This window comes from Phocoena sinus, chromosome 13 (genome assembly GCF_008692025.1).
Source record: "Phocoena sinus isolate mPhoSin1 chromosome 13, mPhoSin1.pri, whole genome shotgun sequence".
Taxonomy (NCBI): domain Eukaryota; kingdom Metazoa; phylum Chordata; class Mammalia; order Artiodactyla; family Phocoenidae; genus Phocoena; species Phocoena sinus.
Window position 1 is genome coordinate 39,453,230 of NC_045775.1, and position 26,539 is coordinate 39,479,768.

General features: G+C 45.1%; 1 protein-coding gene across 3 annotated transcripts in view; it reads left to right on the forward strand.

Annotated features, from left to right (window-relative positions):
* MSH6 (mutS homolog 6) overlaps nt 1–26,539 on the forward strand; it is a 142,662-nt gene that overhangs the window by 77,346 nt on the left and 38,777 nt on the right. Inside the window, exon 1 of one of the 3 annotated variants that reach the window (XM_032653395.1) lies at nt 7,165–7,614. The exons of 1 other annotated variant lie outside the window; for it this stretch is intronic. The gene's annotated coding sequence lies outside the window, so the exon portion shown is untranslated. Of the gene's footprint in view, nt 1–7,164; nt 7,615–26,539 lie in introns of those variants that run through there. One more of the 3 variants, XM_032653394.1, reaches the window with a different exon arrangement.

Below are 26,539 nucleotides of genomic sequence, written 5' to 3' on the forward strand. Positions count from 1 at the left end.
GTCTCAAGAACTGCTTGTTGGTGTGGAAAGACACCCCTCTCCACACATCGAAAATTGGGTCCCGGAACATAATTTACATAGGAAAGTGCTTCAGAAAGGAAACCCTCGTTCACAAAAGACAAGTGTCAATACTTTTTCTGGAAGCTTGGAGTTTGTGGTGACACTCTTAGTAAAGGAGCAGCATAGCATAAAACCAAGTTTAGCAAACAGAGGCCTGGGGGCAGCACCCTGTCCAAGCTCCACCACCCAAGAATCCATCTTTCTTGTAAACCTTTCCAAGGAAGAGATGCAAGTCCACCCTCCAAACCAAGAGACCACTTGGTCCTGCTGATCTATCCTCTTAAAGCCTCCGGAATCAGCCCCCTGGCAAAACTGGTGTCCTGCTCACAAGTTGTTCCTATGGATAAGGTCTTAGTGGAACACAGCTATGCCCATTCATATTGTCTGTGGCTGCTTCACACTTTTAACAGCAGGACTGAGTAGTTGGTAAGAGACTGTATGGCGCAAAGAGCCAAAACCATTTTCTCTCTGGCCCTTTACAGTGTGGAAATAAACAAGAGTTAGCCGCTATCACCTGTGGTTGGCAGAGACATAAAGGCAGGATGGGAAAAGTTTATGGCGGAAAAGGTACAGGCTTCAGGTGTGTCCTGACTGGAGGCTGCTGGCCTGGGGAAGCTGAAGATGAGAGGCTAGCAGCCGGGGGACCTATGTGACTACTTAGAGGCCCATATTGGCTTCCTCTGCTTGGTCCTAAGTTGGAAGCAGGGACAAAAATTAGGGAAACTGTCAGTTATTAATCAAACCCTAGTTGTTTGGGGCCAGTTGTTGCCAGGGTTATTTTTTGGCTCCCTGAGCTGGTGGCTATGACAGATGATGGTCTGACGTCCTGCAAGGCTTAAAGATAGCAAGCTGGCTTCCAGGGCTGGTTACTGTAGATAATGGATTGGTTTCCTGGAGTGAATGCTGTAGATTATGTGTCTGGGTCCTATTTTTATACAGGGTCTGTCCATTTGCCATTTGTATATTCAGTCTCTCAACAGAAGTTTGCTTATTCCAGTGGTGATCATTTCGTAATGTATAAAGATATCAAATCACTATGTTGTATACCTGAAACTAATATAAATTTGTAAGTCAATTATGCTTCAATAAAAATAAATATGTATTTATATATCTTAAAGTTTGCCTATTCTACTATTTAAGGTGAAGTGTTTTATTTTATTTTTTCATTTTAACATCTTTATTGGAGTATAATTGCTTTACAATAGTGTGTTAATTTCAGCTTCACAACAAAGTGAATCAGTTATACATAAACATATGTTCCCATATCTCTTCCTGCTTGCGTCTCCCTCCCTCCCACCCTCCCTATCCCACCCCTCCAGGCGGTCACAAAGCACCGAGCTGATCTCCCTGTGCTATGCGGCTGCTTCCCACTAGCTATCTACCTTACGTTTGGTAGTGTATATACGTCCATGCCTCTCTCTCGCTTTGTCACAGTTTACCCTTCCCCCTCCCCATATCCTCAAGTCCATTCTCTAGTAAGTCTGTGTCTTAATTCCTGTTTCACCCCTAGGTTTTTCATGACTTTTTTTTTTCTTAAATTCCATATATATGTGTTAGCATACGGTATTTGTCTCTCTCTTTCTGACTTACTTCACTCTGTATGACAGACTCTAGGTCTATCCACCTCATTACGAATAGCTCAATTTCGTTTCTTTTTATGGCTGAGTAATATTCCATTGTGTATATGTGCCACATCTTCTTTATCCATTCATCCGATGATGGACACTTAGGTTGTTTCCATCTCTGGGCTATTGTAAATAGAGCTGCAATGAACATTTTGGTACATGACTCTTTTTGAATTATGGTTTTCTCAGGGTATATGCCCAGTAGTGGGATTGCTGGGTCATATGGTAGTTCTATTTGTAGTTTTTTAAGGAACCTCCATACTGTTCTCCACAGTGGCTGTATCAATTTACATTCCCACCAACAGTGCAAGAGTGTTCCTTTTTCTCCACACCCTCTCCAGCATTTATTGTTTCTAGATTTTTTGATGATGGCCATTCTGACTGGTGTGAGATGATATCTCATTGAAGTTTTGATTTGCATTTCTCTAATGATTAGTGATGTTGAGCATTCTTCCATGTGTTTGTGGGCAGTCTGTATATCTTCTTTAGAGAAATGTCTATTTAGGTCTTCTGCCCATTTTTGGATTGGGTGGTTTGTTTTTTTGTTATTAAGCTGCATGAGCTGCTTATAAATTTTGGAGATTAATCCTTTGTCAGTTGCTTCATTTGCAAATATTTTCTCCCATTCTGAGGGTTGTCTTTTGGTCTTGTTTATGGTTTCCTTTGCTGCGAAAAAGCTTTTAAGTTTCATTAGGTCCCATTTGTTTATTTTTGTTTTTATTTCCATTTCTCTAGGAGGTGGGTCAAAAAGGACCTTGCTGTGATTTATGTCATAGAGTGCCCTGCCTATGTTTTCCTCTAAGAGTTTGATAGTGTCTGGTCTTACATTTAGGTCTTTAATCCATTTTGAGCTTATTTTTGTGTATGGTGTTAGGGAGTGATCTAATCTCATACTTTTACATGTAGCTGTCCAGTTTTCCCAGCACCACTTATTGAAGAGGCTGTCCTTTCTCCACTGTACATTCCTGCCTCCTTTATCAAAGATAAGGTGACCATATGTGCGTGGGTTTATCTCTGGGCTTTCCATCCTGTTCCATTGATCTATATTTCTGTTTTTGTGCCAGTACCATACTGTCTTGATTACTGTAGCTTTGTAGTATAGTCTGAAGTCAGGAAGCCTGATTCCTCCAGCTCCGTTTTTCATTCTCAAGATTGCTTTGGCTATTCGGGGTCTTTTGTATTTCCATACAAATTGTGAAATTTTTTGTTCTATTTCTGTGAAAAACGCCAGTGGTAGTTTGATAGGGATTGCATTGAATCTGTAGATTGCTTTGGGTAGTAGAGTCATTTTCACAATGTTGATTCTTCCAATCCAAGAACATGGTATATCTCTCCATCTATTTGTATCATTTTTAATTTCTTTCATCAGTGTCTTATAATTTTCTGCATACAGGTCTTTTGTCTCCTTAGGTAGGTTTATTCCTAGATATTTTATTCTTTTTGTTGCAATGGTAAATGGGAGTGTTTTCTTGATTTCACTCTCAGATTTTTCCTCTGTAGTGTATAGGAATGCTAGAGATTTCTGTGCATTAATTTTGTATCCTGCTACTTTACCAAATTCATTGATTAGCTCTAGTAGTTTTCTGGTAGCATCTTTAGGATTCTCTATGTATAGTATCATGTCATCTGCAAAGAGTGACAACTTTACTTCTTCTTTTCCGATTTGGATTCCTTTTCTTCTCTGATTGCTGTGGCTAAAACTTCCAAAATTATGTTGAATAAGAGTGGTGAGAGTGGGCAACCTTGTCTTGTTCCTGATCTTAGTGGAAATGCTTTCAGTTTTTCACCATTTAGGATGATGTTGGCTGTGGGTTTGTCATATATGGCCTTTATTATGTTGAGGAAAGTTCCCTCTATGCCTACTTTCTGCAGGGTTTTTATCATAAATGGGTGTTGAATTTTGTCAAAAGCTTTCTCTGCATCTATTGAGATGATCATATGGTTTTTCTCCTTCAATTTGTTAACATGGTGTATCACGTTGATTGATTTGCGTATATTGAAGAATCTTTGCATTCCTGGAATAAACCCCACTTGATCATGGTGTATGATGCTTTTAATGTGCTGTTGGATTCTGTGTGCTAGTATTTTGTTGAGGATTTTTGCATCTATGTTCATCAGTGATATTGGCCTGTAGTTTTCTTTCTTTGTGACATCCTTGTCTGGTTTTGGTATCAGGGTGATGGTGGCCTCGTAGAATGAGTTTGGGAGTGTTCCTCCCTCTGCTATATTTTGGAAGAGTTTGAGAAGGATAGGTGATAGCTCTTCTCTAAATGTTTGATAGAATTCGCCTGTGAAGCCATCTGGTCCTGGGCTTTTGCTTGTTGGAAGATTTTTAATCACAGTTTCAATTTCAGTGCTTGTGATTGGTCTGTTCATATTTTCTATTTCTTCCTGATTCAGTCTTGGCAGGTTGTGCCTTTCTAAGAATTTGTCCATTTCTTCCAGGTTGTCCATTTTATTGGCATAGAGTTGCTTGTAGTAATCTCTCATGATCTTTTGTATTTCTGCAGTGTCAGTTGTTACTTCTCCTTTTTCATTTCTAATTCTATTGATTTCAGTCTTCTCCCTTTTTTTCTTGATGAGTCTGGCTAATGGTTTATCCATTTTGTTTATCCTTTCGAAGAACCAGCTTTTAGTTTTATTGATCTTTGCTATCATTTCCTTCGTTTCTTTTTCATTTATTTCTGATCTGATTTTTATGATTTCTTTCCTTCTGCTAACTTTGGGGGTTTTTTGTTCTTCTTTCTCTAATTGCTTTAGGTACAAGTTTAGGTTGTTTATTCGACATGTTTCCTGTTTCTTAAGGTAGGATTGTATTGCTATAAACTTCCCTCTTAGAACTGCTTTTTCTGCATCCCATAGATTTTGAGTCGTCGTGTCTCCATTGTCATTTGCTTCTAGGTATTTTTTGATTTCCTCTTTGATTTCTTCAGTGATCACTTCGTTATTAAGTAGTGTATTGTTTAGCCTCCATGTGTTTGTATTTTTTACAGACTTTTCCTGTAATTGATATCTAGTCTCATAGCGTTGTGGTCGGAAAAGATACTTGATACAATTTCAGTTTTCTTAAATTTACCAAGGCTTGATTTGTGACCCAAGATATGATCTATCCTGGAGAATGTTCCATGAGCACTTGAGAAAAATGTGTATTCTGTTGTTTTTGGATGGAATGTCCTATAAATATCAATTAAGTCCATCTTGTTTAATGTATCATTTAAAGCTTGTGTTTCCTTATTTATTTTCATTTTGGATGATCTGCCCATTGGTGAAAGTGGGGTATTAAAGTTCCCTACTATGAATGTGTTACTGTCGATTTCCCCTTTTATGGCTGTTAGCATTTGCCTTATGTATTGAGGTGCTCCTATGTTGGGTGCATAAATATTTACAATTGTTATATCTTCTTCTTGGATCAATTCCTTGATCATTATGTAGTGTCCTTGTCTCTTGTAATAGTCTTTATTTTAAAGTCTATTTTGTCTGATATGAGAATTGCTACTCCAGCTTTCCTTTGATTTCCATTTCCATGGAATATCTCTTTCCATCCCCTCACTTTCAGTCTGTATGTGTCCCTAGGTCTGAAGTGGATCTCTTGTAGACAGCATATATATGGGTCTTGTTTTTGTATCCATTCAGCCAATCTGTGTCTTTTGGTGGGAGCATTTAATCCATTTACATTTAAGGTAATTATTGATATGTATGTTCCTATTCTCATTTTCTTAATTGTTTTGGGTTTGTTATTGTAGGTCTTTTCCTTCTCTTGTGTTTCTTGCCTAGAGAAGTTCCTTTAGCATTTGTTGTAAAGCTGGTTTGGTGGTGCTGAATTCTCTCAGCTTATCCTTGTCTGTAAAGGTCTTAATTTCTCCATCAAATCTGAATGAGATCCTTGCTGGGGAGAGTAATCTTGATTGTAGGTTTTTCTCCTTCATCACTTTAAATATGTCCTGCCAGTCCCTTCTGGCTTGTAGGGTTTCTGCTGAGAGATCAGCTGTTAACCTTATGGGGATTCCCTTGTGTGTTATTTGTTGTGTTTCCCTTGCTGCTTTTAATATGCTTTCTTTGTATTTAATTTTTGACAGTTTGATTAATATGTGTCTTGGCGTATTTCTCCTTGGATTTATCCTGTATGGGACTCTCTGTACTTCCTGGACTTGATTAACTATTTCCTTTCCCATATTAGGGAAGTTTTCAACTATAATCTCTTTAAATATTTTCTCAGTCCCTTTCTTTTTCTCTTCTTCTTCTGGAACCCCTATAATTCGAATGTTGGTGAATTTAATGTTGTCCCAGAGGTCTCTGAGACTGTCCTCAGTTCTTTTCATTCTGTTTTCTTTATTCTGCTCTGCATTAGTTATTTCCACTATTTTATCTTCCAGATCACTTATCCATTCTTCTGCCTCAGTTATTCTGCTATTGATCCCATCTAGAGTATTTTTCATTTCATTTATTGTGTTGTTCATCATTGTTTGTTTCATCTTTAGTTCTTCTAGGTCCTTGTTAAATGTTTCTTGCATTTTGTCTATTCTATTTCCAAGATTTTGGATCATCTTTACTATCATTATTCTGAATTCTTTTTCAGGTAGACTGCCTATTTCCTCTTCATTTGTTAGGTCTGGTGGGTTTTTATCTTGCTCCTTCATCTGCTGTGTGTTTTTCTGTCTTTTCATTTTGCTTATCCTACTGTGTTTGGGGTCTCCTTTTTGCAGGCTGAAGGTTCGTAGTTCCTGTTGTTTTTAGTGTCTGTCCCCAGTGGCTAAGGTTGGTTCAGTGGGTTGTGTAGGCTTCCTGGTGGAGGGTACTAGTGCCTGTGTTCTGGTGGATGAGGCTGGATCTTGTCTTTCTGGTGGGCAGGTCCATGTCTGGTGGTGTGTTTGGGGGTGTCTGTAGACTTATTATGATTTTGGGCAGCCTCTCTGCTAATGGGTGGGGTTGTGTTCCTGTCTTGCTAGTTGTTTGGCATAGGATGTCCAGCACTGTAGCTTGCTGGTCGTTGAGTGAAGCTGGGTGCTGGCATTGAGATGGAGATCTCTGGGAGATTTTTGCCGTTTGATATTATGTGCAGCTGGGAGGCCTCTTGTGGACCAGTGTCCTGAAGTTGGCTCTCCCACCTCAGAGGCACAGCACTAACTCCTGGCTGCAGCACCAAGAGCCTTTCATCCACACGGCTCCTTAATTTGGGATGATTCGTTGTCTATTCATGTATTCCACAGATGCAGGGTACATCAAGTTGATTGTGGAGCTTTAATCCGCTGCTTCTGAGGATGCTGGGAGAGATTTCCCTTTCTCTTCTTTGTTCTCACAGCTCCCAGGGGCTCAGCTTTGGATTTGGCCCCGCCTGTGCATGTAGTCGCCGGAGGGCGTCTGTTCTTTGCTCAGACAGGACGGGGTTAAAGGAGCCGCTGATTCGGAAGCTCTGGCTCACTCAGGCCGGGGAGGGGGCGGGGCGGAGTAGGGAGGGTCACGGAGTGCGGGGCGGGCCTGCAGAGGCCAGCGTGACGTTGCCAGCCTGAGGCGCGCCGTGCGTTCTCCCGGGGGAGTTGTCCCTGGATCCCACGACCCTGGCAGTGGCGGGCTGCACAGGCTCCCTGGAAGAGGGGTGTGGATAGTGACCTGTGCTCGCACACAGGCTTCTTGGTGGCGGCAGCAGCAGCCTTAGCGGCTCACGCCCGTCTCTGGAGCTTCTTTAAGCAGTGTTCTTAATCCCCTCTCCTCGCGCACCAGGAAACAAAGAGGGAAGAAAAAGTCTCTTGCCTCTTCGGCAGGTCCAGACTTTTCCCCGGACTCCCTCCCGGCCAGCCGTGGCGCACTAGCCCCCTGCAGGCTGTGTTCACGCCACCAACCCCAGTCCTCTCCCGGCGCTCCGACTGAAGCCAGAGCCTCAGCTCCCAGCCCCGCCCGCCCCGGCGGGTGAGCAGACAAGCCTCTCGGGCTGGTGAGTGCCGGTCGGCCCTGATCCTCTGTGCGGGAATCTCTCCGCTTTGCCCTCCACACCCCTGTTGCTGTGCTCTCCTCCGCGGCTCCGAAGCTCCCCGCCTCCGCCACCCGCAGTCTCCGCCGCGAAGGGGCTTCCTAGTGTGTGGACACTTTTCCTCCTTCACAGCTCCCTCCCGCTGGTGCTGGACCCGTCCCTATCCTTTTGTCTGTGTTTATTTTTTTCTTTTGCCCTAACCAGGTACTTGGGGGGTTTCTTGCCTTTTGGGAGGTCTGAGGTCTTCTGCCAGCGTTCAGTAGGTGTTCTGTAGGAGTTGTTCCACGTGTAGATGTATTTCTGGTGTATCTGTGGGGAAGAAGGTGATCCCCGCGTCTTACTCTTCCGCCATCTTCCTGGAAGTCCCCTAAGGTGAAGTGTTTTAAATGAGTGGGTCCTAGATACTTGGGTAAGTTACTTTAGGTCTCTGTGCCTCAGTTTCCTCATCTATAAATTGGGGATCATGACAGTTCCTGCCTCATAGGGTTTTGGAAAAATTAAGTCCACATAAAATACATCCAGCAGAGTGCCGGATACACAATGCATCTCAATGAATATTATTCACTGTATTATAATCATCCCACGAAACTCCTTTAAGGCAAGGTCTGTGCCTTTTGTCCCAATAGTCCCAGCTTCTGTCAGAGGGTTTGACACATAGTAGTTATTCGATAGATATATGATAAGTAAATGAATGAATCATAAGAAACCAGGGATGGAGGGAATCTTGGCCGCCTGTCTCAGAGAGAGGATAATCTCTTTGATTACTTTATATTTAAAAAGGCCTAAGCTTGGGGACCCCCATTCCCACCCTGAAGCTAAGGGAAACCTGCCCTCTACCCACTCTACCCAGGGAGGCCCAGTGAGGGGGTAGTCTCTAACTCCCGATGATACTTTGACTTTACTAAATAATTCAGGTGTTTTCTGAATTACCAAAGGCTTTAAACTGCCTCTCTGTCTTTTGGGGAGCCTTCCCACTCCTGCAGTTGATACTGTGGAAGTGGTATCAGTATTTACAGTCTGACTCAGTAGTTTTCAAGGCTGCCCTGATCCTTCAATTTACTAAGAAACAACAGCCAAGCAAGGTATCTCTTCCCCCTACATCTCTAACCTTGACAGAGCCTGCCTTGCAAGGAAGTGGGGCCTTGGAATCCAGCAGCTGCTGCAGGGCCCTCTCCCAACCTCCAGTCCCTCTGCCTGGGAGGAGCACCCTGTCCGAGCTCCACCACCCAAGAATTCATCTTTCTTGTAAACGTTTCCAAGAAAGAGATGCAACTCCACCCTCTAAAACCAAGAGACCACTTGGTCCTGCTGATCTATCCTCCTAAAGCCTCTGGAATCAGTCCCCTCCCCACCAGCCCTTCTGTATTTGCCATGCTTCAGACTCTCATAACTCCTCCCTTGAGCTACAGCAATGTCCTTCTGACTCCAGTCTTCCTGCTCCATCCCAGCCCCTCATCTAGTGAGATGACCCATGTCACTTTTCAGTTTGCAGCCCTCCAAAGACTTCCCATCACCTACAGGTTAAAGTCAATACCCTTCAAATGGCATCCATGGCTCTTCCCTGTGCTCTCCTGGCCTGCCTTGTCTCCTACCACTTCTGCCTTGCGCTTAACTGCCTAGAGCCGCCGAGCTGTCCAAGGTGGTAGTCACCAGCTTCATGCAGCTCTTTAAATTTTAATTAAAATGGAATCAAATGAAAAATTGAGCTTCTTAGTTGCACTAGCCACATTTCAAGCGTTTAATCACTGGAGGCTGCGAAATGGACAACATAGAGATAGAACATTTCCATCAACACAGAAAGTTTTACTGGATTCCTCTAGAAAAAGGATCTGTGTTCCTCTGCACACATCATGAGGTCTCACCCTGCCAGGTCTTTGCTCACGCCTCTGCCCAAACACCCACCCTCCCCCCTTTCCACCTGGGTGATTCTTCAAGACTCCGTTCAGGGGTCATTTCCAAGAAGCCTTATTTGAAGCCCTAAGCTAGGGTGAGTGCTGGGCTTCCGAGTTCTTCACGTTAGCTAATGCTTATCTGACCACTTACCATTTGCTGACACATCTGTCTCCTCCACGAAACTGTGAGTTCCTCCAGGGCAAAAACCGTGTCTTCATGGGCCCAGTGTCCCCAGTGCCCGGCATGAAGCAGGTGTCCGTTACTTTTGGCTGAACTCGTATGAACGAAACTCTCAGCAGTGCGTGACCACAGGACAGGATTCAGCTGTGTGTCAGTGAAGACCCTCAGGTAGAAGGAAATTAGTCAAGAGGAAAGGGGACTTAATGGTTCAGTAATTGGGAAGTTTAGGGGCAGTTCTTACTCCCCACATGACCGGATCTAGGGGCTCAGAGCATGTTATCAGAGCCCTGGCCCCCTTCCCAGCTCTCAGCTCTATTGATTACCCTCTCTAGGCAAGATGACCACCTTGGTTCTAAATATTCCCAATTTTGTAATCTCCAGGAAGAAAGAAATTCTGTCTCCCAACATCTATCTAGTGGTCTCCAGTAAGATGCTCTTTGGCCTTGCTTGGGTCGTGTGTCTTCCCTGAATGAATCACAGTGGCCTGGAGTAGTTGCCTGACTATATCACCCTGACTCATGTGTTTGTCCTAGGGTAGGGGTGGGATGGGATACAAGGTCATCATGATTGACAGCTCCCCAGGCCACTTGGAAAAGGAGGAAGTCACCCAAAGGAGCCAGAAGAGCGGGGTTGAGAAATGCTGGGAGACAGGAGGGTCAGATGGCTGGGCCGCTCACTCTGGGAGCTGGACTCCCACTTGCTTTCTGCTTCCTTTTGCATTTCCCCATGTAGACCAGAGCCTTAGGGGAGTCCAGCCACGCTCAGGTTTCAAGTCACCTATTAGCAGCCAGCAAAGGGTCTTGAGTTTAGGTTTCTCTGGCCTGGAAATACATAGTGGATGGAGCTTCTAAGGGCACTGGCCATATTCTGGGAAGATCCCTTTGTAGAATTCACCACCTCTGGTCAGTGCCCCACAAGCTGCTGAAACCTTCCTTTTTTTCCCCCATGAAAAATATTAAGGGATAATTTACATACAGTAAAATTCAGCCTTTTTAGTGTATAGTATTGTGGGTTTTGACTACAGTCATCTATCACAATCAAGATATGGAATAGTTCCATCAGCCACAAAAAAGTCCCTGGGTCCACTTTGTAGTCAACCTTTCCCCCATCCCAGTCCCTGGCAATCACTGATCTGTTTTTCTGTCCCTATAGTTTTGCCTTTTCCCAAACGTCATATAAATGAAAGCATGTAGTATGTAGCCTTGAATCTGGCTTCTTTCACTTAGCATAAGGCAATTGATATTCATCCGTGCTGTTCTGTACATCAATAGTTCATTCCTTTTTATTGCTGAATTTCATTGTATGAATGCACCACATTTTATTTACCTACGCTCTACTTGAGGGCCATTTGGGTTGTTTCCAGTTTGGGGCAATTATGAATAAAGCTGCTATAAACAGATTTTCATTTCTCTTGGGTAAACACCTAGGAGTGGGTTTTCTGGGTTGAATGGTAAATGTTTAATTTTGTACAAAACTGCCAAATTGTATTCCAAAGAGACTGTATCATTTTGCATTCCTGCTAGCAATATATGAGCACTCCAGTTGCTTTGCATTTTCACCGGAACTTGAGTTGGTTGGGTTTTTAATTTTAGCCATTCTAATAGGTGTATTCTGTATCTCATTGTGGTTTAAGTATGCATTTCCCTGATCACTAATTAATTTGAACATTTTTGTATGTGCTTTTTTGCAATCTATGTATCATCTTGGGGAAAGTGTCTGTTCAAATATTTCACCCATTTAGTTGAGTTGGCTATTTTTATTATTATTGAGTTTTGTGAGTTCTTTATATATTGTAGATTCAGGTCCTTTATGAGATATACGTTTTGCAAACATTCTCTCCCAGTTTGTGGCTTGTCTTTTCATTTTTTCAAGTGTCTTTTGAATAGCAGTTCTTAATTTTGAAGAAACGCGAGTTATTACTTTTTTCTTTTATAGGTTATGCTTTTAGCGTCATATCTAAGAAATCTCAGCCTAACCGAAAGCCATAATGTTTTCTCCTAGAAGTTTTACGATTTAAGTTTTACATGTATGTCTACGATCCATTTGGAGTTCATTTTTTATAAGGTATGGAGTATGGATTGAGGTTCTTTTTTTGCATATGAATATTTAATTATTCCAACACCATTCCTTGAAAAGCCCTTCTCCATTGACTTATCTCTGCATCTTTGCCAAAAATCAACTGACCAAATGTGTGAGGATCTATCTCTGGACTCTATTTTTTTCCACTGAAGTCTCTCCTTCCTTCTCCACCACACTGTCTTGACTACTGCAGCTTATGGTAAATCTGGAAATCAGGTAGTGTGAGTTCTCCAACACTGTTCTTTTTCAGAATTGTTTTGGCTAGTCTAGCGCTTTTGCCTGTCCATAAAATTTTAGAATCAGCTTGCTGGCTCCACGTTTCTCTGAGGGATCCATAGGTTCACAGGGGCTGCCTGGTCAGAATCTATGCCACTGTTCATGATTTATCATGAGATGGTTCTAGGACAGGATGATGGTTAGTGGGACCAGGCTGCTTGGACACAAATCCTAGCTCCAATTCTTACTAGAACTTGGGGAAGTTACTTGATATTCCTGTGGTTCAATCTCCTCTTCTGTAGAATGAAGAAAATGGCCATACTTTATTTTATGGGATTTTTGTGAGGATGGCAATAACAGGTGGAAAACAAAACAGTACCTGGCACTTAGTAAACCCCTGATAAGTGTTAGCTATTATTTATCTTATCTGTACTCCTCTCAGTCTTTCCCCTTCTCTCCACACTCCCGCTAACTTCCCACAGCTGCTGAACTACTGATTTTTCTTTCAAAGACGTTTCTCAGGCTTTTAAACCACTTAATGGTCACCTTATCACATTGCCATGGCCCTCCGAGAAGTTCAATATATCAATATTTGCCGTTTCACCTTAGCTGTTCCTTCTCATTATGGCATTTATAGAAAATCCGCTTTGTGGACCACATGATTTGGCTGGTAGTGAAAGGCCAGGCTGAGCTCTGCCTACTGTGTCCCTAAGGCTGAAGGCCAAGCACAGTTATGACTCCCACACCTGCCAGCAAGCAAGGCCTGTGCCTCTCCTACTGAACTGGTCCATTCTTCCTCCATCAGCCTGGCATATCCCAGGGGCAGGGACTTGATCTCTCTGGTTCTAGCAGACTCTCCTCAACAGTGGAATCTAATTCCCCTGTAGGACCGGGAGCTGTGCAAGAGTAAATCCCCAGGGTCTCTGATCTGCCAGGGATCCCCAGAAGTATGCTTACCTTTCCCAGTGGAAAGGCTGGGGGCTATATCTACTCCAGTGCTGAATAACTTTTTTCTACATATTTTAATAATTTTTACAGTTATAGTTCTAAAATGGATTGCTTTTTCACTGTCTCTTTAAAGGAAGTCACTGAGTATCATTTAACTTTTCCTTGATAATTCAAAGCCATAATCACACACATCAATGGCTACACTGGAACTGTAGCCAAAGTTCGGCCTCTGTACGCCGGTACGGAATTGAATTTCAGAGACAGAGTTTTGGGTGAAGTGGAAAAGAATAGCTTTATTGCTTTGCCAGCCAAAGGGGTCACAGCAGGCTAATGCCCTCAAAACTCACCTGGAGGGGGTAGTGAGAAGTTTTATAGTAATGATTCAAACAGGAGGGTGTGATCAGCTCGTGGACATTCTTTTGATTGGTTGGTGGTGAGGTAATTGGGAGTCAGCATCATCAACCTTCTGGTTCAACCGTCTGGGGTCTAGTGCTTGTGAGAAGCGTGCAGTTAACTTCTTCCACCTGGTGGGGGTTTCAGTATCTGCAAAACAGCTCAAAGATACAGTTGTGTGTATCCCTTGAGGGGGAACCAGCACCCTGCCCCGAGGCTGCACTGTTGTTTCTTGACCGCTCCTCCCTTGTCTCTGCATCACCTCCCTTCCCTGATTAGCAAACTGTTCGAACCTGCCCTTTGGAACTCAGAAGGTCATAGAGGCTGAATGCAGCACATTTCCTACACACAAGAAAGGGGAGGGAGGGGACACAGAAAGGTTCTGTGGGCTTCCCCGGTGGCGCAGTGGTTAAGAATCCACCTGCCAATGCAGGGGATGTGGGTTCAAGCCCTGGTCCAGGAAGATCCCACAGGATGCAGAGCGACTAAGCCCGTGCGCCACAACTACTGAAGCCCGTGCTCCACAACAAAAGAAGCCACTGCAATGAGAAACCCGCGCACCGCAACGAAGAGTAGGCCCCTCTCACCATAACTAGAAAAAGCCCGTGCACAGCAACGAAGACCCAATGCAGCCAAAAGTGAAGGAAGGAAGGAAGGAAAGGCTTTTGTGCCCAGGAGCCCCACAGGGTCTGCTCAGTTTCAGGATGTCATGACTTAGGCCATTTGAGGCGCATAGGCTGTTTCCACCCTGTTCTAATGTCTCTCAGACCTTCCCACAGATTAAGTGCATGGGCTTCCACCTCGGATGGTGCTTGCCTGTTTCAGGGCCCATCCCTTTGGTTGTCTAAACTGAGAAATGAACCTGAACACTAGCAATGTTCCATTAGTGATGACAAAAACAATGAGAAAGAGAAAAGCGGGAGCTGGGAGCTAGCGGGGCACCTGGAGCTGGGCTGTAGTGTCCTGCTGTTGAATGTGACGGCCCCCACGTGGCATCCACACCCAACAAGACCACTGTGGGAGCCGAGTCAGAACGAGACAATGTTGGGGCCCAGGGCAGGCTGCCCCCAAATGTGCCTCAATGGCATAGTGATTATTTTGAATTAAAGTTACCTAAGAAACAGCTAATGCAACAGAGACACCCTGACCCTCCTCTCTGTCTCCCTGGAAGCAGGACATAAACCTTTCATGTGAAAGGTGCACTCCCTGCATCTGGAGGTAGGAGGACACCCTTATCGCCAGAAACGGGGATTATGAGAAGCCTTATGTAAACACCTTGTTACTTCTTCAGCTCACTACCCCAAGTCCAAATTCTGTTTAGTTCTTCACTAATGAAGCACCCAAAACTCAAGTTTCTTTGTCCTGTCAATTCCTCACAAATTTATTTTTTGTCTAAAAAGTATAAAAGCTGCCTTCTTCTGCCACTTCTTAGGTCTCATTTCTTTTTTTTTTTTTAATACATTTATTTATTTAATTAATTTATTTTTGGCTGCACTGGGTCTTCGTTGCTGTGAGCAGGCTTTCTCTAGTTGCGGCGAGCGGGCTTCTCATTGCAGTGGCTTCTCGTTGCGGAGCATGGGCTCTAGGCGCCCGGGCTTCAGTAGTTGTGGCACACAGGCTCAGTAGTTGTAGCTTGCAGGCTCTAGAGCACAGGCTCTGTAGTTGTGGCACACGGGCTTTGTTGCTCTGCAGCATGTGGGCTCTTCCCGGACTAGGACTCGAACCTGTGTCCTCTGCATTGGCAAGCAGATTCTTAACCACTGTGCCACCAGGGAAGCCCTTAGGTCTCATTTCTATGAGACCTCCATGCATGTGAATTAAAATTTGTTTCTTTTCCTCCTGTTAATCTGTCTTGCATCGGTTTTATTATTAGTCCAGAACTCAAGATGGGGAGAAGGGGGAAATTTCCCCCTCCCTGACAACATCGTGGACTACCACCCGTCATCATGCCTGAACACAGAACAAATGAGAACATTGTCCAAACCACAAAAGCGACCAAACATCCCCCTTATTTATTTGTGTAATAGGAGTGACGGCTGCTTTCCTACCAATTACAGCTTTAGCCTCACTTCATTCCCCTGTCTTCTAGAGAAGAAATATTAAGATTCCCAGCGATAGAATCACCTCCACTTTGTGATACTCCTCAATTCAGAGCAACGCCCTCCTTCTTTGAACTCTCCTCAAAATCACCTGTCACAAGCCCAAATCCTTAATAAGTCCTTAATTCAAAGAGGAGGCTCTCAGTTGAATTAAGGAAGGGCAGTAGGGCTGTTGGGAAGTTTTGTGTGTCCCTCAGATCCTAAACCTTTGTAGAAACCTGGTAATGCTTAAAATGTGGATGAAGAGTTATTCATGAATCTGTTATACATTTTGGACCAACACAAAAATCCAATTAGGAAAGTGATGCCCCCCTCTTGCCCACCCACCCCTGCCCCACTCCTGACTATCCTGAGAGGGACGTGCTCAGTTCTATTGAATTAAAGAGAAGAAAAAAATTTAACCGCTCAAAAAATTATTGGTAGAACGATGTTTGCCAACAGAGATTGCTTCAATAATGGAGCCCAAAATAGAGTGAACAAATAAAGCTGTCGAGACGTCTGTGGGTTTAGTTTCAGTGAGCGTTCCCCACTATTTAGAAGATATAAAAATGATCTTTGCAATGAGCAAGTAGCTTTTTATTTCCGTAGGGAAAGTATTTCTCATCTAAACCATTTCATTTCCTTTATGAAACGGGAAGCAAACGTCTCAGTCTTTTGGAAGGTGGTAGCATATTAAAATGCATCTGAGTAGTAACGTGAGGCTATTCGGTCCATCGCAGTTAAAAGTTTGAAATCTGGGCTAATGTTTTAAATGTGAGAAAAGAGAATACATAGTCCAGATAATGTGCTTCATTTCAGTCTTCTGCTCCCAGGGTTAAGGAAGAACTTAGGGCCCTACTTTAATCAGAAGGGAAGCTGGCGTTTCATCTCAAGTTGGAGACGGGAGCGAGTCAGGACCCACGGCAGGGGGCACTGCCCCCCTTCTCCTTCTCTTACGTTCTAAGGAACTCAGTGGATCAGGAAGAAGCCCCAGACCAGAAGCGAAGGGTAATTTTCCATTCTCCTGCAGACTGTATTCCTAGCCGCTGTGCCTCCAGAGTGCCCGGTATCTGCCTACGAGCAGGAGGAAATAATTGTTTTCTCCAACATGACGGTGTTTTCTTTTTCATTCCTTATTGAGCCGTCATTAAGTTGTGGAATTCTCTGGGGAAATCACTTTAATCTCTTTGGGGGTGGCTTACAAGACCCTGAAGGTGATTCAAGTACATCCAGGCAATATTTCATGACTGAATCAGGGAATGAGCTGTTAGAAAAACTCATTTGGTATTTCACGCAGATGGCCCTCTCTCCAGAGGTGGCCCTCCGCTGAACGGCCTCCTGCCACAGGCTGTTCCCCTCTGGCTGCGTTCTCAACAGCTGCATTCCCCACTTTTGCTCTCCACTAGCTGACCCCTAGCCCCCGCTACTGTCTCAACTGCTGACTGCCTAAGGCTCTGAAAGACCACAGTGGGAGCAGGAGACCCCTTTCAGGAGGTTCTGCAATTAAAGACACAAGAAAAACCTTCAAGAATCAAAGTTACTGGGGCTTCCTTGGTGGCGCAGTGGTTAAGAACCTGCCCGCCAATGTAGGGGACGTGGGTTCGAGCCCTCGTCCGGGAAGATCCCACGTGCTGCGGAGCAACTAAGCCCGTGCGCCACAACTACTGAGCCTGCGATCTAGAGCCCATGTGCCACAACTACTGAGCCCACGTGCCCCAACTACTGAAATCCGCGCACCTAGAGCCCGTGCTCCCAACAAGAGAAGCCACCACAATGAGAAGCCTGTGCACCACAACGAAGAGTAGCCCCCGCTCGCCACAACTAGAGAAAGCCCACGTGCAGCAATGAAGACCCAACGCAGCCAAAAATAAAATAAAATAAAATACACAAGTTTATTTAAAAAAAGAAAAAAGAATCAAAGTTACAGTGTTGGGATCGTAGGGGGAAAAAATATCTTTTACTTTCTACCCTTCTTGGCTCTCTGCTGGAGCTCTTGTAACAAAAGACAGATTAACAGGAGAAAGGCATACACATTTATTTAATGTCAGTTTTACACGATGCGGGAGCCCTGGGGCCCTCATAAGGAAATGACCCAAAAAAGCAGAGAGCATTTTGTTGCTAGGTTTCATGAGGAGTGGGAAATCGTGGAAATATGTGACAGGGTATGAGCTAATGTGTTAAGCTGGGGGAAACTTAGCAAGGCCTGTTCAGATTCCTCCCAGTCATCCCCCCATCTCTGGATAAGGATGCTCCTTTCCTCCCAGTACAGGGAGGGCACCTCTCACATGAGGGTTTTATGACCTGCTTCAGGGGAAGGTCAGAGAGTCCTTCCCACAATTGCTCTTTCTCAAATTCCTTCAGCTTAAAATAGTCAATAGGCCAACGCGCCACATTTTGGAGTAGCTTGACCTGAACCCCGTCAGGATTACTGGCAGTGGGGCTGACATTCTGCAGCAGGGGACACTGCTCCAGACATTGGGGCAGTCTTTCTCTCTCTGTCTCTCTCTCTTTGGTTTCTTTTCTCTGCTTCCAATCCTGATGAGCTCACCGTTAACTTCCTGGATACACAAGGCTACCAAACACTTCTTTTAAACTTGCAGGTTTCCCACCCATCTCCACCTTCCAGAAATTTCTTCTACACAGAAGACATTTACTGAACAGAATTGTTAAAAACGCTAGGCTCCCTGCTACAGATTCTGCCAACAGCAACACTTGACTGTCTTCAGGACTTTTCCTCCTCTCATCTGTGAAATGGGATAATCATGGACTAGCCTGTAGTCCTTTTAGGACCATTAATTGGAGGGGGTAATGGGAGCCAGGATATTTCCAGAAGGCGGAGAAAACCTCTTTATAATTTTTTTTCTTTGAGGTCCGAGAGTTTCACTGTATACTCCTGGAAATAATTATTATATACTCTGTTTTCTCAAAGCAATATAATGGCGTCTCTACCTCATTAACTTGACCCAATCAAGGCTCACAGATCATGAGAACTGAAAGGGACCTCAAGGACTGTTTAATTCAGGGGTTCTCAACTGTGGCTGCTCTTATAATCACTGAACTTTTTAAAAAGTACTGAGCCTGGGCCTCACCCCCAGCTCTATTATATCAGACTCCCCGGAGGCTGGGCCAGCACCACCTTCTCTTAAAACTCCCAAGGTGACTTCAGTGTCCAGCCAGAATCGAGCATCAGTGATTTGGTCCAACAGTCTGTACACAAGGAAAAGACAACGTGGGGAGGTGATGTGAGTCAAACCAAAGTCTCACAGGAATGGGATCATATGGCTTGTGGGTGCTACATGGAGGCAAAGGTCACCCAAGGACAAGGAGGATAGAGAATTGCAGGAGAGCCTTGTCACCATCAGCCATTCAGTCACCCAGTTTTGAACCTGCTGTGTGCCAAACCCTGGACCAAGTACTGGGGTAAAAGGGTATAAAAATGAATTACTCACAGTGCTCTCAAGGAGCAATCTATTTTCTGATGGATTTCCTCCGAAAACTGAAGGAAGGGGAGAGTGGGCATTGTGCTCAAAGATATTCATTGCACTATTATTTACAATAGTAAAAACAGGTGTCCAGTCATAGGAGAATTCTTAAGTAAACACTAGGTTATATCTACCTGGTGCAATATTTTGATGCCTTTAAGCTCAGTTTTCCAAGGAGACTTTAAGATCACAAGGAAGTGTCCTCATTATAAGTGGAAAAAATAAGATATAACCTCATATGTAGGCTATATGCCTATGATTATAGGTTATATGCATAAGTGAAAGGCTAAGAGGAAACGCACCAAAAGTTAACAGGTGCTGGTAACAGGGTGCTTCCTCTTTTTCACTTCTTCCTTCCTTTTCTCTATTTTTTCAATTATTATTATTTTTAAATTTATTTATTTTGGGCTGCGTTGGGTCTTCGTTGCTGCATGCGGGCTTTCTCTAGCTGCGGCAAGCGGGGGGGCTACTCTTCGTTGCGGTGCGCGGCTTCTCATTGCATTGGCTTTTCTTGTTGCGGAGCATGAGCTCTAGGCATGCGGGCTTTGGTAGTTGCGGCTCATGGGCTCTAGAGCACAGGCTCAGTAGTTGTGGCGCACGGGCTTAGTTGCTCCGCGGCATGTGGGATCTTCCCGGACCAGGGATCGAACCTGTGTCCCCTGCACTGGCAGGCAGATTCTTACCCACTGAGCCACCAGGGAAGCCCTATTTTTCAATTATTTTTAAATGAGCTGGACCAGGGAGTTGGAACTCACTGGGTGAATGGTAGGGGCCATTCCTTGCCTCTGTAATCTTCAGAGTGCCCTGCAGTTTGTATCTCATCCAAGCAGGGATCCTCATCTGTGGGCATGGGCTCAGAGAGACCTGCCAGGGATCTCCCAGTGGGCTAACTGGAAAGTCAGAGATAGAACCCAAGTCTCCTGCTTTGTAGTCTGGATCCTGGTGGAGCTGCACAATCTGAACACGTGGGCAGGCCTGAGGGGTAGAAGAGAGGCTGTGATGAAGGGAGTGCCCATTCTGAGGGGATGGGCCTGTTCCCGGAGTTTCCTGGGGCTCGCTCCCCATTCCCCTCACTCTCCCACACAGGAACGAAGGCCTGTGGGCAGCAGACCCTACAACCAGATCATGCAGGAAAGGCACCTGTGGGACACTGGCTCCTTGGAATGATCACCAAAACGATCCTTCAGACCAGTTGTTCTCATCATGGTGAGGCAAACCAGTCCTAGGAGCATCTTGGAGGAGGAGCAGCAAAGGCTGGTTGAAGGTGGGTATTTTAATGCCGAGACTTGATTAGAATTGAGTGAGGGGACTTCCCTGGTGGCCCAGTGGTTAAGGATCCGCCTGCCAGTGCAGGGGACACGGGTTCGAGCCCTGGTCTGGGGAGATCCCACATGCCGCAGAGCAACTAAGCCCGTGCGCCGCAACTACTGAGCCTGCGCTCTAGAGCCCGCGAGCCACAACTACTGAAGCCCATGTGCCACAACTACTGAAGCCCACCCGCCTAGAGCCTGTGCTCCGCAACAATAGAAGCCACTGCAATGAGAAGCCCGTGCACCGCAATGAAGAGCAGCCCCCGCTCGCCACAACTAGAGAAAGCCCGCGCGCAGCAACGAAAACCCAACACAGCCAAAAATAAATAAATTTAATAAATTAAAAAAAAAAGAATTGAGTGAGGATCGTACTATAATAGTCTAGGATTGACGGATGTATGACCAGGCCACCCAAGATGGCTGTTCTCTTGCTCTCTGCACATCCCTTGTTCGACCAGTGCCTGCTTCAACTACATCCTACTCACCTGACAGACCTTCCCTCTTAATCACAGAGCCTAATCAGTAAATGCCTATGTACTGGTCCCTGGCCCCAGATAGTGATTGCTCTAATCTTTAGCTCAGAACTCTCTCCACTATGATAGTGTATCAAAGGAGCCTTGAGGGGCAGGGCCCTCTGCTGGTTTCCCTGGCAACCGATGAGCTAACCTGATGTCATCAATTCCCCCTATAACTGGTAACCTCCCTCTCCCCCGGGAGCAGAGACTGCCACCATGTCCTGCCCGCCTACATGGTGGGGTGTGGCTCTAGGACCTTGCTTCGGACGTGTAAGCTCCCCCATCCATGAAACCACTGAATCGGGGTCACTGACTCCAGGCTCCTTCTTCAGTCTCCAGGCTGCGCAAGTACAGAGCTTGCAGGCCTGCGGGGTGCAGCCCAACAATGGACGCAGCAAGGCAAAGGTTTGGAGACAAAGATTTTTAAGACTCTTGGAGAGTATAAACTGTCTTTTGACGTTTTTGAACTGTTAAAAGATAAAATAAGGCCTAGTAACAATTTGAGAACTTATTTGAGCAAAATTGATTCCAGTTATGCAGCACCAAGCCAGAGTGGTTAGAAGCAAGCACTCCGCGGATGGGAGCTGGAGGTGAACTCTTGTTTTTTAATTTTTAACATCTTTATTGGAGTATAATTGCTTTACAATGGTGTGTTAGTTTCTGCTTCACAACAAAATGAATCAGTTATACATATACATATGTTCCCATACCTCTTCCCTCTGGCATCTCCTTCCCTCCCACCCTCCCTATCCTACCCCTCCAGGCAATCACAAAGCACCGAGCTGATCTCCCTGTGCTATGCGGCTGCTTCCCACTAGCTATCTACCTTACGTTTGGTAGTGTATATACGTCCATGCCTCTCTCTCGCTTTGTCACAGCTTACCCTTCCCCCTCCCCATATCCTCAAGTCCATTCTCTAGTAGGTCTGTGTCTTTATTCCTGTCTTACCCCTAGGTTCTTCATGACATTTTTTTTTCTTAAATTCCATATATATGTGTTAGCATACGGTATTTGTCTCTCTCTTTCTGACTTACTTCACTCTGTATGACAGACTCTAGGTCTATCCACCTCATTACAAATAGCTCAATTTCGTTTCTGTTTATGGCTAATATTCCACTGTATGTATGTGCCACATCTTCTTTATCCATTCATCCGATGACGGACACTTAGGTTGTTTCCATCTCTGGGCTATTGTAAATAGAGCTGCAATGAACATTTTGGTACATGACTCTTTTTGAATTATGGTTTTCTCAGGGTATATGCCCAGTAGTGGGATTGCTGGGTCATATGGTAGTTCTATTTGTAGTTTTTTAAGGAACCTCCATACTGTTCTCCATAGTGGCTAAACCAATTCACATTCCCACCAGCAGTGCAAGAGTGTTCCTTTTTCTCCACACCCTCTCCAGCATTTATTGTTTCTAGATTTTTTGATGATGGCCATTCTGACTGGTGTGAGATGATACCTCACTGTAGTTTTGATTTGCATTTCTCTAATATTAATGATGTTGAGCATTCTTTCATGTGTTTGTTAGCAATCTGTATATCTTCTTTGGAGAAATGTCTATTTAGGTCTTCTGCCCATTTTTGGATTGGGTGGTTTGTTTTTTTGTTATTGAGCTGCATGAGCTGCTTGTAAATTTTGGAGATTAATCCTTTGTCAGTTGCTTCATTTGCAAATATTTTCTCCCATTCTGAGGGTTGTCTTTTGGTCTTGTTTATGGTTTCTTTTGCTGTGCAAAAACTTTGAAGTTCCATTAGGTCCCATTTGTTTATTTTTGTTTTTATTTCCATTTCTCTAGGAGGTGGGTCAGAAAGGATCTTGCTGTGATTTATGTCATAGAGTGTCCTGCCTATGTTTTCCTCTAAGAGTTTGATAGTTTCTGGCCTTACATTTAGGTCTTTAATCCATTTTGAGCTTATTTTTGTGTATGGTGTTAGGGAGTGATCTGATCTCATACTTTTACATGTACCTGTCCAGGAGGTGAACTTTTACAGAGAAAAAAAAAAAGAAGCAAAGTAAGGAGTTTACTTATTGGCTTAAAGCCTAGTTAGCTGTGATTGGTTGTCCTTAGGTTTCGGTTTGTAACCGTGAGGCATTTGCAGGCTTAGATTTTGGTTTGCTTGTGTAGAACACCCCCAGCGTTAGAGCCGCTTCAGCCTAGTGTCTCCTTGTCTAATTAATTTAACAGTATTGAAGAACTGAACAGTTTGATGTTCATTTAAGTCAAAGATTCTCAACCTCGGCACTTTGGACATTTGGGGCTGAATCATTCTTTGTGGTTGTCCTGCGCGTTGCAGGATATTTAACAGTATCCCTGCCTCTACCCACTAGATGCCAGTAGCCTTCCCTACACAGTTGTGAAAAACAAAAATGTCTCCATGCATTGCCAAATGTATCCAGGGGGCATTTAAAAGTAAACAAGTCTTTCAGGAAGTTCCTGGAATGAACAACAGAGTTATTTGTAACTTGTATATCTTTGGCAAGTTTCCTATAGTGGTGTTATAGGGTTGATAAAGACAGTGGAAGAGCTCATGGAGTTAATGTAGTAAACTGTAAGGGGTGGGAGGGTAGATGGTCTCCATTCTCACCCTTCGCCTCCAGCCTCACCTCTCCTGCCTCTTGCAGTCTCCTGTTTATAGTCAACTTTTAGCTAGAAGATATGACATCTCTGAAGTAAAAAATCAGTAGCTTCTCAGGAATGAAAAGAAAACCTGCTAAGGTTTATTGGGCTCTTACCTGAACACGATAGACTTCATGTAACCCCTTGAAGTATCATTACCCATTTTATAGATAAGGAAATCGAGGCTCAGAAAAACAGAGAATTGCTCCTATCACTCAGTGAACGATGAGGTTGGAATCTGAATGCAAGGGTCTGTCTCCATGCTAGGATGCCAAATCTAGCAATACTATTGTGTGGGACATATTTTTACTCAAAAAGTATTCGTTGTTTATCTGAAATTCAAATTTAATTGCGCATCCTGTATTTTATCGGTAACTCTACTTCAATAACGCTTCTCTGACCCCACGGGACCAATGCAAGGGGTGTTGGGTGCTGACTACTAAACTGTCGCAGGGGGGACAGACCCAGGAACCCTGGCAGCACTGGCGAGAGAGGAGGTGGGGTGTAAAGCCCGGCCCACCGGTCTCTGCTTTGAGAGCCTAGTGAGGAGTGACCCCTGGTGGCCACGCGGCGCCCTGCAGACACAGGCAGTCCGGCCCCTGCGCGGAGTATAGGGCTTCAGGGGCAGACATCTGTTCTTAGTTCTGACCTCCCCCGAGAGCTGACATCCACCCAGGGACTGTGGGGAAGGAAGCCAGGCCCAGAGCCACCTAGGAGCTTTTTCAAACCATTCAGCTGGATTGGAAGTTCATTCCCACGCTGGGTCAATCGCTCTGTCGCCCCCAGGTGGCTGATCTGCAAAAAGCAGGTCCTTAAGCACCTGAAACTTCAAGGACCAAAGGAACTGGTACCGAACCAAAGTTGGGTCTGCTTCCCGACGCGCAGCAAAGCCAATCTCCTGACAGCGGGCTGCGGGGAAGAAAAGTGCAGCACTTATTGTAAAGCTATACGATAGTGCGGGACAGCTAGCGCTCAAAAAGCCTGAACTCCCCGAAGGGGTTCAGGAAAGCATTTTTAAAGGCCAGGTGAGGGAGGCGGGGCTCTCAGGGTGTGTGATCAGCTCCTGCACGATTCTCTGATTGGTTGATGGTGAGGTGACTGGGCAGTGTCGTAGGGGTTAATACTGTGTTATCAACCCTTAGGCTCCAGTAGGCCTGGGAACTATGTGCTCATGGTCATCAGGTTGTTACCTTCTTCCATTTGATGAGGGTTTTCACATTATAAAACAACTCAGGAAATGTGCATCAATTAGGCACTTCTGAGAGGAACTAAAGCAGAGAATAGGGGGGAGGGGTCTGTCCCGGGAAGGCCCCCTAGGGTCCTGCTCAGCTTCCGGACTGCTGAGATTTGTGTCCCCCTACCCACTGCTGCCCACAGGGCCTCCTGGGCCCTCTGCCCACGCCAACGTCTGGGGGGTCACATGCAAACTGAGGGCGGCACTGGAAGGGAGGTCATTATTTAAACTAACTTCAGGAGTCCATTTCTAGTGTGGAGTCCCACAAATTACCTTTGTGAAAATCTGCTCGTGAGTAGAAGCCTTTGTTGTTTAAAGGCTCCACATGGCCGCCTGGGGACTCTTTCCTTCCCCACATGTTTGCTGTGCTCTAACCTGTGCCAGGATATATCAAGTGCCCACGTGGGGCCCTGCTTTCTCCGGCTGTTGAGACAACAGGCCTGGACTCAGTCACATAGCTCAGAGAGTGCCACCTGCCCGAGGCCCTAAGGAAATCCCCCTGCTGCCCTTTCCCCTGAGAATCCTTGGGGAGGTGGAGGGGATGTCTCCCCAGGGCCCCTCCTCCGTATGGACCCAACTGACCTTTCACACTCTTTTTCTGTGTATTTGGCCCCTAGTGTTACCCAATGAATAGGGTGATTCGGTCCCGCTGCTCGCCACTTACAAAATCAATTACAAACTCACAAATGGTAGAAGAAAAGGTGCCTTTAATCAGAATGCCGGCAACCTGGGGAGACAGTGGACTCAGCGTCCCCTAAAAACCACCTCCAAAGATTCTGCTCGGCCGTGAAAGTTTTAAAAGGAAGCATAGAAGTCATCTCAGTCGATCGCTGAGCAGAGGGTCAGAGTCGGCGGCATCCACCACTGTGTGCAGGCTTGTCGACTCCTCGTGAGCACCCTCCGGATGTAATCTTGTTCATAGTTCGGTCACACAGTTTGTTCGGAAGATTACTGAACAAGAAGCTAGGGAAGAGATCTGGTCATCTGTTAATTACTTATTCTTCATTTCTACTTCTGTGATCGATGGAAAGAACTGACAAATTAGGCAAGGTATTGTGTGATTAAAAGATCTGAAAGACGTGGTTGCGCCAGAGATGAGTAGAGCATGGGGATGCCTGGGTTAAAAGTTAGTTACAATATAGCTTTGCTAAAGTGACAGGAAAAGGGGCTTCTTGCTGAGGGCGGTTTCCTGTAAAGAGTTGCTTACACTGAGGCCTCACTGAGTTTGGAAGAGGACTCAGAAGGGCACAGGTGAGATTGCAGCCCTAGTTGACAACTCGACTTCCGACGGGTGAGATCCTGCCCAGGGGACATAGCTATCCTGTACCCAGACTCCTCACAAAAGCCGTGAGATAATACATTGGTATTATTTTGACCTGCCAAGGGTGCGGTAATGTTACGTAGCAACAGGAAACTAATATACGCAGTATCTACAGGCTTCATCCTAGCCCTGGGTGCCTCCATTCTGGAACATTCCCACTAACCCCCGGCTTCCTTCATAACCAGGAAGCACAGCTAACTGAACCCACAGAAAGGCCCCCACATGGGATGTGCTGAAAGGGAGGTCCCTTTGAAACTGTACTTCTCCTCGGATGGAACTTGAACCCAGCCACACCGCAGATAGGGACTTGAACCCACGGGATGGGATGTGAACCCATTGTCTTTTTTTTTTTAATCAATTTATTTATTATTTTATTTTTGGCTGCGTTAGGTCTTCGTTGCTGTGCGCAGGCTTTCTCTAGTTGCGGCGAGCGGGTGCTACTCTTCGTTGTGGTGCGCAGGCTTCTCATTGCAGTGGCTTCTCGTTGCGGAGCACGGGCTCTAGGCGCGTAGGCTTCAGTAGTTGTGGCTCGCGGGCTCTAGGGTGCAGGCTCAGTAGTTGTGGAGCCCAGGCTTAGTTGCTCTGTGGCATGTGGGATCTTCCCGGACCAGGGCCCGAA